This window comes from Coptis chinensis, chromosome 8, assembly GCF_015680905.1.
Source record: "Coptis chinensis isolate HL-2020 chromosome 8, ASM1568090v1, whole genome shotgun sequence".
NCBI classification, from domain to species: Eukaryota; Viridiplantae; Streptophyta; class Magnoliopsida; order Ranunculales; family Ranunculaceae; genus Coptis; species Coptis chinensis.
This window is the reverse complement of record NC_141463.1, coordinates 27,506,228-27,521,463: the sequence shown is the minus strand read 5'-3', so window position 1 is coordinate 27,521,463 and position 15,236 is coordinate 27,506,228.

Genomic DNA, 15,236 nt, shown 5'->3' with positions numbered 1-15,236 from the left:
TTCCTATGGTTATTAGAATATGTCAGTATTATAATATGTCCTATATATAAAGTCCCACGTTTCTATAAGTGTGGACATTCATATCTAGTAGTTTCTATTATCATGTTAGTATAAATATGTAACTATGGGTAGAGAACAATAACCAAGAACTCTCCAACCCTAATCAATCTCTCTCGCAATTAATCAATCTCTATTCTTCTCCATTGTTATTCTTATTGGTTTCTCTCAATATATTAATGTCATAACTCTCCTAGCATCACCACTAACATAGTATTAAAGCGTCAGGTTCAAATCAAAGTTTAGTGGTATACTAGGAGAGGAATCTATCATCAAAAATCAAAATCAAAATCAATTTTTTTTCAATTTTCAATTTTTAATTTTCAGTATTCAATTCAAGTCAAGTTTCAATCTTTCTCACAAGAAGAAGTTCTTTTATCTCGATTCAAGTTTCAATCTTTCTCTGGATGGATTTACTATTCACCGGCACTATTCACTGATACGGTTCATCACTATTCATAAATATTGTTCACCGGTACTGTTCATCGTCATGTTCAAGGCACTTTTCAAGGTTTCGCAATCTCTCATCTCATTATTCTCCATGGTTCAAGGCAGTATTTAAGGTTCCGCAATCTCTCTCATTATTCTCCATGGTTTGAAGTATTTCAATATCACGCACTCACTATAGGCGTGCCCGCGCTCAAGATTGCCTTCGTCAAGGCGCGCCCGTGCCCTTCTCTCTGTATCACACATTTGCTATAGGCGTGCCCGCGCTCAAGATTGCCTTCGTCAGGCGTGCACTGCGCCTCCCTCCGATATCTCGCAGTCATTTTGTTCAGTTTTTTGTTGATAGCTACCGATTTAGCCTTTTGTGGCAGCCATCCTCCTAAAAAATTCAGGTTTTCCAGATTCTTCGCGGTTTCTCCTCGTCTCAACTAATATGATTTGGTAAAATTCCTGATTATTGGTTGGTTGATAAGTTCTTTCCTTTATAATGGTTTGACTCCCTTTCATGTCATGCATGGTTCTGAGTTCTATAGTGTTTCACCGGCTTTCTATTTTAGCTTTCTTATTGAGGAGCTTCTCATATGATGCTGTCATTGATGGTTCAGGTTTTGATTCCTTTTATGTCGCAGTGGTGCTCAGTACTCAGGTGTTTCATTGACTTTTACTATCTCTTGTTGAGCTCTTTGGCTTAAAAGCACAAGCTTTCTATACATCTCTCAGGTTGCAGTCACATCATCACTGCACTATTCAGATTCATCTATCAGGTTGATGTCATCTTATAGGTGTTCTATTTCCAATTTGTGCCTGTAGTACAACTTCAGTATTCAGGTTAGGCCATTGTCTACACCAACAGTTTCACTTTCCAGAACGTCTCGTCTCAATAGTTGTTTGAGTTCTTCAACTAAAGGAAGTTCTATGCGAAAGGGGGAGCTGTATTCTTATATTTTCTTTCTACTATTCAAGCTCTAATTTGCAAGTTTGCGACATTACAGCTTGAGGGGGAGTATTAGAATATGTCAATATTATAATATGCCATATATGTAAAGTCCCATGTTTCTATAAGTGTGGACATCCATATCTAGTAATTTCTATTATCATGTTAGTATAAATATGTAACTCTGGGTAAAGAACAATAACCAAGAACTCTCTAACCCTAATCAATCTCTATTCTTCTCTATTGTTCTTCTTCTTGGTTTCTCTCAATATATTAATGTCATAACTCTCCTAGCATCACCACTAACATAGAATTTAACAGTGGTGTACCATGATCATGTTGAACTCGGTCAACAGTCGAAGCATTCTTTCGACGTCTATAGTATTCACGATACCATTCCCGTTCAACGGATCGTTGTTCATCAATCATTCATCGTCTTCTCTCTCGCTGACACAGACGTTTACGTTCTCTATGTGCGGAAAGTTGTTCTTCAGTCATGTTTTGTCGACGGGTTTTTTTGTGGATGAATCTTGTTTTTCTGGAACCTAAATGTATACATTGATATTTGTATTTTGGAATTGGTTCTTAAAAATTCCAAAAATTTCAAATTGTACGTACATATGCACCTATGCACACATGTGGGTGTCAATTTCATCGTTTCTTAGTTTTCTCTACTCCCCCATACTTATCTAAATGTTGACCTACGTGTTAAAACAGTTGGTATGTCAGATTTGCCAACATCTGCTCTTCCCATTTCCATGTAATTGTTTATTTGTGTTGATAACAGATCAGACTCAGTAGGCATCTTAATGAGATACAAGTCAAAGATGTGTGGGATATAAATTCTCCTACTATTTCTCCAAGCAATCACCATATCTCAAGGGAGATAGTTTCCTAAATTTGCCACCATCACATTCTTTTAGGGTAAACCATTGTGTATATGGAGAATGTCCCCATAATGTTAGCAACTAGGTGCTACTCAATGAAAATGACATGTTTGTGACCTAACTTGTCGTATTACCTCTGCACTACACAGGAGCTACCTCCTGTGAACACTCGCTTTCATCTGTCCTGAAAGCTAACATCTCAAATAAGCCCCGAACAGGAATGGACCAATATGAAGTTGTAACCGATTCCAGAGAAACCAGGCTTCAAGACTATCATGACCAACCATGGGACCTAAATAATTGCACAAGTAAAATTTTAGAGGCAGCACAAGAAAGTTTTGACCGTGCAATTTCCTGCATGTGAGGAGGGTGGACAAGTGTTGAGCCACTCACTCATGGCTCACTCATGTGCAGTTAATTGATCAGATAAATAATGGTTTCTACATCTTAGTAAGGGAAGTGTCACAGCCCGAATGTCTAAGCAATTACAAAGTGAATATTTGAAATATAAATATCTCAAACATCACTATGTTCAATTGTCTAAAAACCCATACTATGACGGGGTGGATACAACACATGCCAAAACCGAAAACGCTATGACGGGGTAGATGCAACCATATGCCAAAACCGAAAACCCACATCATAAAGAATCAACTTAACTACAATAATCTCCAAAATTTCTCAATCCATCACTTTATTAAAAGACTATCTTCCATCCAAAAATCATCAAAATAAAACTCTAAGAATAATAGGTTTTCAACATCGTATTCTCATGTCATATAAATATGAAACTATGTTATTACATATATCCAAAAAGATTAGACCTAATAAAATAAACTCCCGGACTTCTCCAGAAACAAATCTAAATCAAACGTCGTTGTTCCACTGCCTTCCACCTATGTTCCCAAGAACATACTCGACGTTGCCAAAACAAAGCAAACATGGGTCAGCAAAATGAAATTTGCTAATATGAGTAGACTAACCATATATAAACATTTCCAGTCTTTTCTTATCAAACTAACACTTTAAATATATCATAACTTAATCATTCTCAGCTTGGAAGACAGGTAGTTCCGTCATTTCAACCGGCATAGTTTCTTCCAAGCAAAACTTCCATTATATTAACTCGTTATAATAACTTGTTTTAATAACTAAGTAATTGAATTACAACTTACCGATATCCATTTCTGTATAAGGGTAGGACCGCGTCCCTACACAAAATATTATTAAGTCCTACCCTCCTGCAAACGAAAGTTAGAAATTTTATATAACATGTGGAGATATCTTATAGGTATTCAAATGTAAGCCCAAACACACTCGCATAATCAAATCAATTTCTCCTATCAATTAATTAATTATTTTTCTTATACACCCACCATTTAGTACATATGTACCTTAGGTCCTTCCCGTACACTCAAGGAATACAACTAACCCGCAAGGCGAATACCTTAGTTCTTCTCTAGGGTAGTCCAAATAATCTGGTCATTCATGCACAATTAATGAATACCTGGGTCATTCATGGCACAGTCAATGAATACCCATTAATAACACTTACAGCCTATTTATGACACATTCAATAAATGCACACATAGCATATGACATCATCAGTCATAAAATCTCATTTCCAAAACTTGAGGCGTGGAGAGTTTTAAAAGGGTGCGGTAAATTTGTTTACTCATTATTGAACTTTATTGCATATATTATTTTAGAGAACAGAGAAGTATCTTGTTTCTTGTATTTTACGCGTTATTAATTAGATTTGATATCTAAGTGTCATAGCGTCGTATATCATAAAAGACTGAAATATCACATAGTAGTTAATACACGTATACACGCATATATATAAAAGTCTTAACCTGAAGTACGTCAAGCACGCTAATAGCCTTAGACCTATCCTAATACACCAAATCATAATCCGAGTTAAAAGTCAAACTCGGTCAACTAGTCAAAGTCAACCCTGGTCAATAACAGTCAACCAGTCAAGGGTCAATCTAATCAAAACCCAAAGACTCAGGCCCAAAGTCTAACACTTAAGCCCATAAGTGAAATATGAAATTTAAAACACTCAAGCCCAATACTGAGTTCGGCCCAAGCCCAACAAGGAACAATGAACATGATTGTCTCTGTCCCTTCTTCTTCCTCTACTGCGCACCTCCACCACCGATCAACCACCACAAACCACCAACCTAACTCCACTACAAACCCCACGGTTTCACTCCTCACAAAAACCCCAACCTTTCTATATAATAAAATCTCAATTCCCTCGCCCTTCAAAAATCGCGGTATTGACGCCATTAATGGTTGTTCAAAGCTTCACAGCTCTCATACTACAATTCCACCACCACCAATCAGTAATCAACTAACACAATCAACAGAATAACATTTCAAAATATTTTTCAGGATGATGTTTGTGCAAGCCGCCATTAACACCTGTTCAAGCTTTTTCCAAGCTTCAACAGCCCACCCAATATCAATCCCGACATCCCCCACTACCACCAATCAGTAATTCAATCAACACAACAAGAGTATAACCGTTTCAAATAATATACAAACAGTTCCAAATCATATACAAGACAACTGTTTGTTTGGGCTCGCGCCGCCATTAACGGGCCCAATCAAGCTCCGACAGTTCAAATCTCAATTTCAGAGTTTCAATACTACTACACTTTAACAAGTTTTAACAACGACGACCGGACGAATGATAATGACAGAAGAATGAGCAGAAAACATGAGCGGAAACCTTGAACAGTAAAGTTAAATGTGAAATAGAAAACTAATCTACTCACCCGTGATTAGCTCCGACTATCAGCTAGCTATCAGAAAAATTCTTCCTTTTCCTCTCTCAGTAAAACTCTGTTTTTTTTTTCTCTGTATAAAACTCTCTGTGTTTTCAAAAACTCCGTGTGAACTCTTTTTTGTTTTCAAACCCCGCGAAAAAAAAAGGAAGGTTTATCTCTTAACCCACAGGGTTTCCTATCCTTAACAAATGTTTATCCTATTTTTTGTTTTATATATTATTATTATTATTGACTTATTGTAATAGGAAAATTAAAAGAAAAACACGGGGTGTTATAGGAAGGTTCTCTAGAAGCTTTGTTCATTAAATTTCCTGCACTCCTAGGATTAATTTTAATTTCAAAGAAATGACAATAAAATAATTTTTTATGACATAAACAGCATGTGTCTGTCATTTTATATCAATTTTACTTAATTATGTACAAATAATGTAGAACCTATGTTCCATTGACACGGATAGGTGTGTCCATATCCGACACGAATACGAAGTGTCTAACATGTCGAAATATCAAATTTTGAATTATATCGCATACAATATGTGTCCGATAAGTGTCCAACACAGACACTTTGATATGTATCCGACCCAGATTATTCTTGAACTATGGTGTGTCTATGTAGATCAGTGATTTAAAAGCAGATTTTGGGTTTAATCTCCCTGGTTGATACATAACCAGCATAAAAACCCCCTCATTACGTACTAACCCATAAAAACCCCCTATTTTTTTAAAATACCCAAACAGACCAAAATACCCCTGTAAAAACCGGGCTGACGTCATCAATCTTTACTTATAATTTCGGCTTAAGGACAAACCGGGCTGACGTCATCCTATGTAAATTTGTATTTACATATGACAATATAAAATTACACAGTCTTCTTAACCTATTTAAATTTAAATTTTCATATGAAATTTTTTTTCATAAGAAAATTTATATTTATATTTACATATGAAAATTCATATTTGCATAACTTGTGTCACCTGTCAGAAAAAATATCTATGAAATTTCATATTTGCATATGTAAATTTGTATGCACATATGTAACTTCATATTTGCACATGTAAATTCATATTTCCATATTTCCATAACCCGCGTCACCTGGTTAGAACTCAAATGTCAAAAAAACGTCTATAAAAATTCAGTGACTATAAATATAGTTTTACAAAATGTGTCTATATAACATCAAAATGAGCAATCAATGGAGCAACGCCACCAAGGCCAGCCAGATGACGAGAAAGAGGAGCTTGAATAGGTTCTACAACAGGTAGAATTTCAGGGGTCCTATTTAAACCAAAATCGCGCAATTCCCCAATTGAAGGAGACTCTTCTTTCTTTTGTTTATCCTGAATGTCCAACACTTCAGGCTCCTTGACCACATCCTGACTACTAGAGCCTTCATCAATGTTCACACTGGCGTCAGGAACATGTAAGTTACGAGAATCTTTTTCTTCCAATTCAGCTACATCTGAAGTATCAGGCTATCCATTCTTAATTTCTCTCTCTGTCTCTTCATCAGCAGAAAAAGAGATAGCATTGGTTACATTTTCGTTTTCGAGTCCGAATCTCTTCCTTAACAAAGGTATCCACATGAGCAGCAATCTGTCTCAGTTCACAACTTTGGTCACTTTCAGAGATCTTCTCTCTATACTCAATCCCTTCGAAAGAGACAATATCATCAGAACCAACATTGTCGGCATCTGAAGAATTCGCAAGTATAGCTGGCTTCCGATCTCTTCTAATTCCAACCTAATAAAAAAATTTAAAAATAAAAAATTCATCTTTTTATTATTAGACTTCAAACTCTAACCGAGTGCTTCGAAGCAAGAAAGATAGCTTGATAGAGAGGAACTCACCAGGTAAAAGATGTATTAAGACACTAACAAGTTTGTCGAGAGAACTGAAAACAAGGCTACATCGCCACACGATCAACGCCCACACCAATGGTCCCTGTTGTAGCATTCAGAAGGTTATATCATCAAAAACATGATCTATGCAAATCATCCATACAGAGCAGATGTGTAAAGAGTGGCAGTATACCTACCTCTGCAAAGGAGAAGCAAACCATGAAAAACTTTTCATTTCTTGGAAACAAGAGAAGCATGACCAAGAAAATTGTATTGGCATAGTAGCACAAATCCTACAAAAATACAATTGCAATCATGAGACAATATAAGATCCCTAGATAAATAAAATAGTATTTTTCTATACAATAAGCATTTATCTGTTGTCTACTTTTGCCTACGTTTGGCCTACTATTTGCATATAGTCATAGTAGGATTCAAACAATTTGAAATGGCTTCCTTATCTAGCTTATCAAAATCATTACAAGTACAACACAATTACTTTATAAAACTCAGACAAAAGCAGGATGATGAATGACGATGCGGTCAGTCTTAATTTGAACTTCTTTTCGTATCAGGAATTATAGATTTTCTTTTCTGGATGAACTCCCTACCAGTTTATGGAACTTTCAGAATATACCAAGGTCAATAAGTACACTATTACCAAATTACTTGAGACATAAAACTGCTCACCAGAAGATAGTAATGCCATTTCATGAATGGATAGTATATCCATCAGAGAGGAACGAACGTGACGAAAAACAAATAGTATACATGTGGTCCTGAAACCAGGAAAGTTACAAGTAAATAGTTTGTTAACAAACACATTTCTCCTTTCAAATAAACTTCTTACTCACTTGCACCCAACAAGAAGCAAAATGTGCTGAAGCCAAGAACTCCACATAGATGGGTCACCTACATAATTAACAAACCATCAAACGAAATTAGTCCATCTGAAGCTTGCCCATCAACCCAAACAATTCCAAAATCGAAACTTTAACAATAAAAAATCTATAAAGAAACAAACACACACCTTGGTAATAAATCTTTCATGTTCCTCAGCTTGTTTTGCAATTTTAACAGCTTGTTTTGACAATATCTCTTTCGTTTTCTCCTTTGTTTCGGCAACTTTCTACATATTAAACATACACAATATTAAACAACAAAAGAACCAATCGTTACAAAGGAAGTCAAATCATGTTATCCAAGCAGATGAATCGGTGTTTTTCTTAATTGAGAAATAAAATAGGTCAAATCGTGTTATCCAGATGAATCGGTATTCTTCTTGGTCGAAATTTTGATTAATATGGAAAAAGGGTAAAACGGGTAATAAAATAAAATAGGAAATAGAAATCGGACTGGAATTTCGCTGTTATTGGAAAGCAGAGAGTTTTTGTGATATGGGCCGATAAATAAGGAGGTTATGTAATATGGGCCGATAGGAAGAGGTTTACACTCATCGATTCAAACCAAGGGGCTGAGCCCCATTTTTTGGATTTAAAAGACAGTGCAATTAGTCTGTCAGTTGATATTTAGCAATAAAATGTTTTTGAACTTGACAATAGTAAGTTTTAGTTGCTTACTGTTAGTTAAGACAGCTTCGATTCTACCTTCTACCAACTGTTAGTTAAGCTAACAACGTGGGAGTGAGAATCCCTGCCATCTTTGTGAAGTAATACCCTTTCCCTAGCAGAGAGAATCCCACATTTGTGCACAATTTCACATCTTCTTAGGTGTGAGTTCGGGTACAAAGTGTTGTTCTCCTCGCTAGTACGATCGGGATCTTTAAATGATCGGTTAGTTTAGTTGTAGTAGATATGATAGAGTCCTTGGTGAATCAAGCCGCTCCAGGCTAATAAGCAATGCTCCACCCTCTGGAGCTCATTTGTTTGGTTTCTGAGCCATGAATGCTCGGATAGCTCTCTAGAATGGATTGAGGCGGATACTAATCTTTGAAGTAGTAGGCGTCCCGACGATATTCCGGATGAGGGGAGCAGAAATTTGGAAAGACCATTTGGTGGGGTTCTTTGTAGAAAAGAGACTACCATATCCTTTGGTAAAGCGGATGCTAGAAAAATCATGGAAAACAAAAGCCGATTATGAGATTTCTACTGATAAAGATGTGTTCTACTTTAAGTTTAGAGAAGAAGAGGATCGCTAAAAAGCTCTTGAGATGGGACCCACTTGTTCATTGCGAGGGGAGAGTTTTCATGGTGAAACCATGGATCAAGAACTTGAAACGCCAAAGGAAGAATATGAATACATTACCGATTTGGGTGAAACTCGGGATATTCCAAAACAAATGTGGACAAAGAGAGGTATCGACCTTATAGCAAGGGATAGGCAAACCACATTGTTGGGATCTTTTGCAACTCAAAAGAAACAAAGATTGGACTATGCAAAGGTCCGTATTGAGGTGCCAATTCATCGCTAAATACCCGATGTTCTAAGATTTAATATGAGGAATGGTAACATAGCGAGAAGTTGGAGTAGAATATCTATGGATTCCTTCTACCGTTCACTATGCAAAAGAAAGGGGCACAAAGACATAAATTGTCACTCCATTTACTACACAAACTACTACTGCAGTGGGAGGATGTAAATGGTCCTAGGAATGAAGTGAGACAACAAAGACAGCCAAGACAGAGTAATACAACTTGGGTAAGGAGAACCACAAATATTGTGGAAACGGAAGCTCAAGGTGAGGAACGCCAATTGGAAGGAGGTTTACGGATGGAAATGAAAAACAAGATTACCATGCTTGAGAACACAAATCAAAACCCTATAGAGAGTGTAGTGAATGTGAATCGGGAAGGGATAAGCTGAACTGAAAATAGATGTGAAGTCTTAATTTCAAACCAGTTCAAGCATTGTCATCTTGATGTAGAAGAAATGGAAGACGGGATAGGGAGAATACCAATGCAGGAGAAACTACAAATGTCGCCGATTATACTCAAGAAACTCTAGTGGAAAAGGGCTCAAAAACAACCCTGCAAATGTTCAAGTTACTCAAGTTACAAGCGTGAACGCTACAATGCAAGGAATTCATAATGCATTAGTAACTTTTGTGGAGCCTTCCGCGCCAGCCATTACTATAAATAGTGAGATTGATGCATCCCAAGCAACAATCTTCGCCTTATGCTACTTGACGGAGTGGACTTGTCCGATGTGGCCACCCCGCGATATAGAAAACCTTCCACATATAGAATTTTCTGAAGGTGTAGACACTCAAGACTTTAGTGTTGATCTTGACCCAAGATAACTTCAGAGAAACAGGACTTCCTTGCAATGCAACATGACTTGTTAACTAACTCGGTGTTAAAGGAGCCAGCCTATACAAGACACATCTAAGGAAGTGTTTGAGGACCATCTAGATGAGGAGATACTTGTCATTACTCCTATTGCAAAATCAGCTCCTACCTCAGAATCAAACAAGGAGTAAAAAGATGAAATCGGTCTTTGAACTTATACCCGATCAAGAAAGGCCACACGATTCCACAAAAATAAACAACAAGTACCAACTCACAAAGTGAAAGGGGTGGTGGCGAGAAGAGGAGGTAGAGCAAGAGGCTCAAGTAAGAAATAACTTCCATTGGTTCTTTAAATGTGTAGTTTAGGAGTATGGAATGTAAGAGGGATAAACGGTTCGATAAGGCTAAGGAAGTGAATAAAGTAAGATTAGAGAATAAATTATGTATGTTTGGACTACTAGAAACCAAAGTGAGGCAAAGGCAGATATGACTCGATCGGAAGTTTATTTGCCCGCTTTGGGCTCACTTAAATAACCACCGCTTCGACCCGTGCGGAAGAGTATGGTTCTCATTGGGATCTTGGGATGGTATCCGTTGTTCATCCGCAAACAACACCCAAATGATTCATCGCAAAGTCACTTGTCTTCCCACTAACAACGGTTTCTTTTTATCTATTGTCTATGCTAGCAACTCAAGGAGAGAAAGAAATGTTTTGTGGAGTGATCTCAAGTCATGTAGTTACACTATTAATGAACCTTGGTGCATCGGCGGTGATTTTAATAGTGTGCTTTCCTCATCCGAAAGATATGGAAGTTTAGTTCACCCAAGAGAAGTTGACGATTTCTTAGAATGTGTAAACACTCTTGAGGTGCATGATCTACGCATTACCAATGTGAAGCTTTTTACGGACTAACAATTCAGAGGGAAGAGAAAGAAGGAGCTCCAAAATCGGCCGGATGCCTAGTAAACCAAGAGTGGTACAACTCCTTCCCGGTGCCCGGGGCAAAGTTTCTACCCAAAGGAGTTTCGATCACTCACCGATGGTACTAAATTGGTACTTAAAACCCCTAATTTTGTTTACCCTTTTAGGTTCCGCGAATGCTTGGGTGCTTCACAAGTCTTTTATGCAAACTGTTTCGGGCCTGGAACATGCAAGTGATAAAAGTAATCCAGTCTATATCTTAGCTCAAAAGCAGAAAACTCTCAAGGGATCCTAAAGAGTTGGTCAAGAGAAAACTTTTCGATGTGGGAAGAAAGGCTGAAGAAGTTTTAATTAAGATGTTAGGTTGTCCAGAAAAACTACAAACTGACCAGGCGAATAATTCTCTTATTCAATGCAAGAAGAAAGGGCAGTAAGAGAGGTTTATATAGAGCTCATGAAGATGGAGTATGAGGAATTAAGACAGAGAGCAGGTTGTACGTGGATGGTTCAAGGTGACAGATCACTGCTTTGTTTCATAACATTCTCAAGGAAAGGAAACAAAGGAATAAAGTCTGGACAATTTCTGATGGTGAAGGTCTATTGATCTCAGAACATGATAAAGTAGTGGATTTAATAGTCGAACACTATAAATCTCTACTAGGTGATACTTTCAGCCGATATTCGAAGTTATTCAAGATATCACAAATGTGCCAACAAGAATCGAAGCTCAAGCCGCACAATTAGAAGTACAGATTGAAAAGAAGAGATTAGAGAAGCACTCTTCTCGATGGACAACTATAAGGCCCCGGGGCGGATGGATATAATGCCTTCTTCTATAAGAAGTGTTGGTCCATTGTCAGCAGATCTTATGAATGCAATAAAAGTTTGTCTCGAGCTCTCACACCATGCCGAGTGGGTTTAACTCTACTTTTATATCACCGGGTTCCTAAAGTACCAAACCCCGGAAAGGTGAATGATTATAGGCCTATTACTTTGTTGCAATGTTACCTATAAATGTGTGGCAAAGGTCCCGGTCAACAGATTGAAGCCTATATTACGACCTTATTGGTTTCAACCAACAAGCATTTGTACCTTCAAGATCTATACAAGACAATCTCCTCCTCTCTCATGAGTTGCTAAGAAACTATAAGAGAAGATATACATCACCAAGATGTGCTTTGAAGGTGGATATTAGTAAAGCCTATGACTCGTTCATTGGGATGCTTTACATGTCATGCTTCAAAAGATGAGAATACCCCAACAAGTCATTTTATGGCTCTGGTTATGCTACTCCACCCCTTTCTATTCTATCATCATCAATGGGAAGCCGAGAGCTACTTTAAAGGAAAGAGGGCCTCCTCGGACAAGGAGACCCCTTGTCACCTTACTTGTTTGTTATAGTCATGGAAGGATTGAGCAAACTTTTATTGGAGGGATTAACTAATTCTTCTATAAAAGCTCACCCAAAATGTAAAAAGCTCAAGGTCGTGAACCTATGTTTTGCAGATGACCTGTTAGTTTTCTTTAAAGGTGATATGGAATCTGCATTAGCTGTAAAGGGTATCCTCATGAAATTTTCAGAAGGAACTGGCCTTATGGTAAACTTGCAGAAGACTTCCTTGATCACTGGAGGTTTAACAATCGAAGAAGGAACACTCATGTCATCAAACTTGGGAGTGCAGTTAGCTCAAGAGCATATAACTTATCTTGGTCTCCCTCTCATTTCCTCAAGATTGGGGATTAAGGACTGCCAGCCTCTTATAGAGAGAATAACTACAAGAATCAAAAGTTGGAAAACAAGAGCTTTATCTCATGCGGGAAGGTTGCAATTGATTCACTCAGTTCTCTCCTCTTTCCATGTGTATTGGGCAAGAACTTTTGTCTTGCCAGAGACAGTTATATCTCAAGTTTCAAAAATGTGTGCGAAGTTTCTTTGGAGTGGCCCAGATATGGAAAGAAAAATGCATCACGCAAGTAAAGAATGTTTGGCACTAACAAAGAAAGAAGGTGGGTTGGGAATCATGAATCTAGGACTATGGAATAAGGCAGCCTATTGTGGGCTCATATTCAAGATAGTTACTAAAGAGGAAAGTTTATGGGTCAAATGGACTTGGAGTCACCACATTAAGGGTAAGAACTTCTGGTCAATGCCATGCCCAAAGGAGGGATCGTGGGTGTGGAGGAACTTACTTGAGTTGAGAAAGGTGGCTTCAAAGTTCATTAAGTATAGTATTTCAACAGGTAATGAAACTTCTCTCTCGGTATGACCTATGGTGCTCCACAACGCCTCTCATTGAAGACCTAAATGCCGGGAATGAAATCCATCGCCTTTGGAGTCCAAGGTAAGTGAGTTGATCGGCTTCGGGTACATGGAATGCTCTTGTGCATAATTTGCAAAATTCTGAACCGAGAAACGAGAATCTTAAACATTGAGATCAACACATTCCTCGATTTCGGATAGAATTATCCGGGCCGATCCTAGAGGTACATCTGAGTTCTATATATCGCCTACAATGCTTTGAGAGTCCCAGGGAGAGGGTAAGATGGTATAACTGGTTTGGGGAAAATGGTTATGCCTAAGCACTCGTTCGTTCTTGCATGGCAATTGTTTCTTCGGGTAATTTACCCACTCAAGACGGACTTGTCAAGAAAAAGGTGTTGAATAACTCTTCATGTTGTTTGTGCAACAACTTCGAGGGAGAATTCAAAGCATCCGTTCTTTGAATGTGTATATAGTAAAACCATTTGGGAGGAAGTAAAATTGCTACTAGGATGTCAACTGGCCGCTTTGAGCTCAAATGAAGAATGGTGGTACCTTATAGGTAATCAGAGTAATCTAATTCTTTACTGGCGAGAGATCACCAAAATCTACATCCGTGCTAACGATCTACTATGTGTGGATGGAGAGAAACCGAGAGAAGATTCCAAAACAAAAGGCAACCCATTTCGTGGTAAAACAGAGGCTCCTTCAAGATATGAAAGTGTATGTACAAAGTCAATTGGATGAAGTCAAGAATATCTATAGTGATAGAATGTTCTTAGGCGGACTTGGTATAATGGTGAGATACGAAACTATGTTCGAAGTTCGCAAATGGTTAAAGCGTAACAAGATATGTTCAAATTGAATAACCGATGGTGCGGATTGTCGATGATCGGTGTGGAGCAGGAGGAACAATAAGAGATTGTGAGGGAAATATTACAATGTGCTTCTACCGGGTTCGGGGGAGGGATGAAGTCCGTCTTATTTCAAGAACTAAAGGCAATATTGCAAGGTCTCTATGGTTGTCGAGTATTAACATTCGGGAAGGTGGAGGTAGCATCGGACTCTCTTAGGTCTATCAAGATTCTCTTGGGTAAGGAGAAAATACCATGGTAATGCTTGGTCAATCTAGTCAAAGAGATTAAAGGCGCGTTAACTTAACTCGTCATTAGGTTCATACATGTCTATAGAGAATGTAATAGGGCGTGAGACTTTCTCATGACTCTTTCAAACTAGCCATGCAGCCCGACCTGTGGCCGGGCCTGTTATTCTTAAACCCATCATGTCTGGGCCTATATTTAAGGGAAGCACTTGGAAGTTTAACATATCCATATCCAATAAGTAATACATATCATGATCCATTAACTAATCCGTATCCATATCTATTAACTAATACATATCCATATCTATTAACTAATACATATCCATATCCATATCCAATAACTAATACATATCAATTAACTCCTATGCGTACATTTGAAATAATGAAATAATGCGTAGCTTTGTTTTTTGTTTTAGCATAACACATGAAAGGACAATTTTAATTTATATTAAATTAGAGAGCAGGCCACATTCAGGGTTAGTTTGGTAAGAAGGCAAGTAATTATTTTTCAAATAGGGACTATTTTAAAAACTTTGCTAATGTGGCTCACTATGAGCATCTTGGGAGAAACGGATATTAATATAGGTAGGATGTAAATGAGGTTCTCTTTTTTGTTCCTCCTCTAGACAACAGACTGACATGTATTGTGGAGGAGGATAAAAGAGGTCAAGTTTATATAAGAGTTTAATGCAGGTAGGGGTCTGCCTAACCCCAAAAACTTATTCAAAAAAAAAAAAAACTT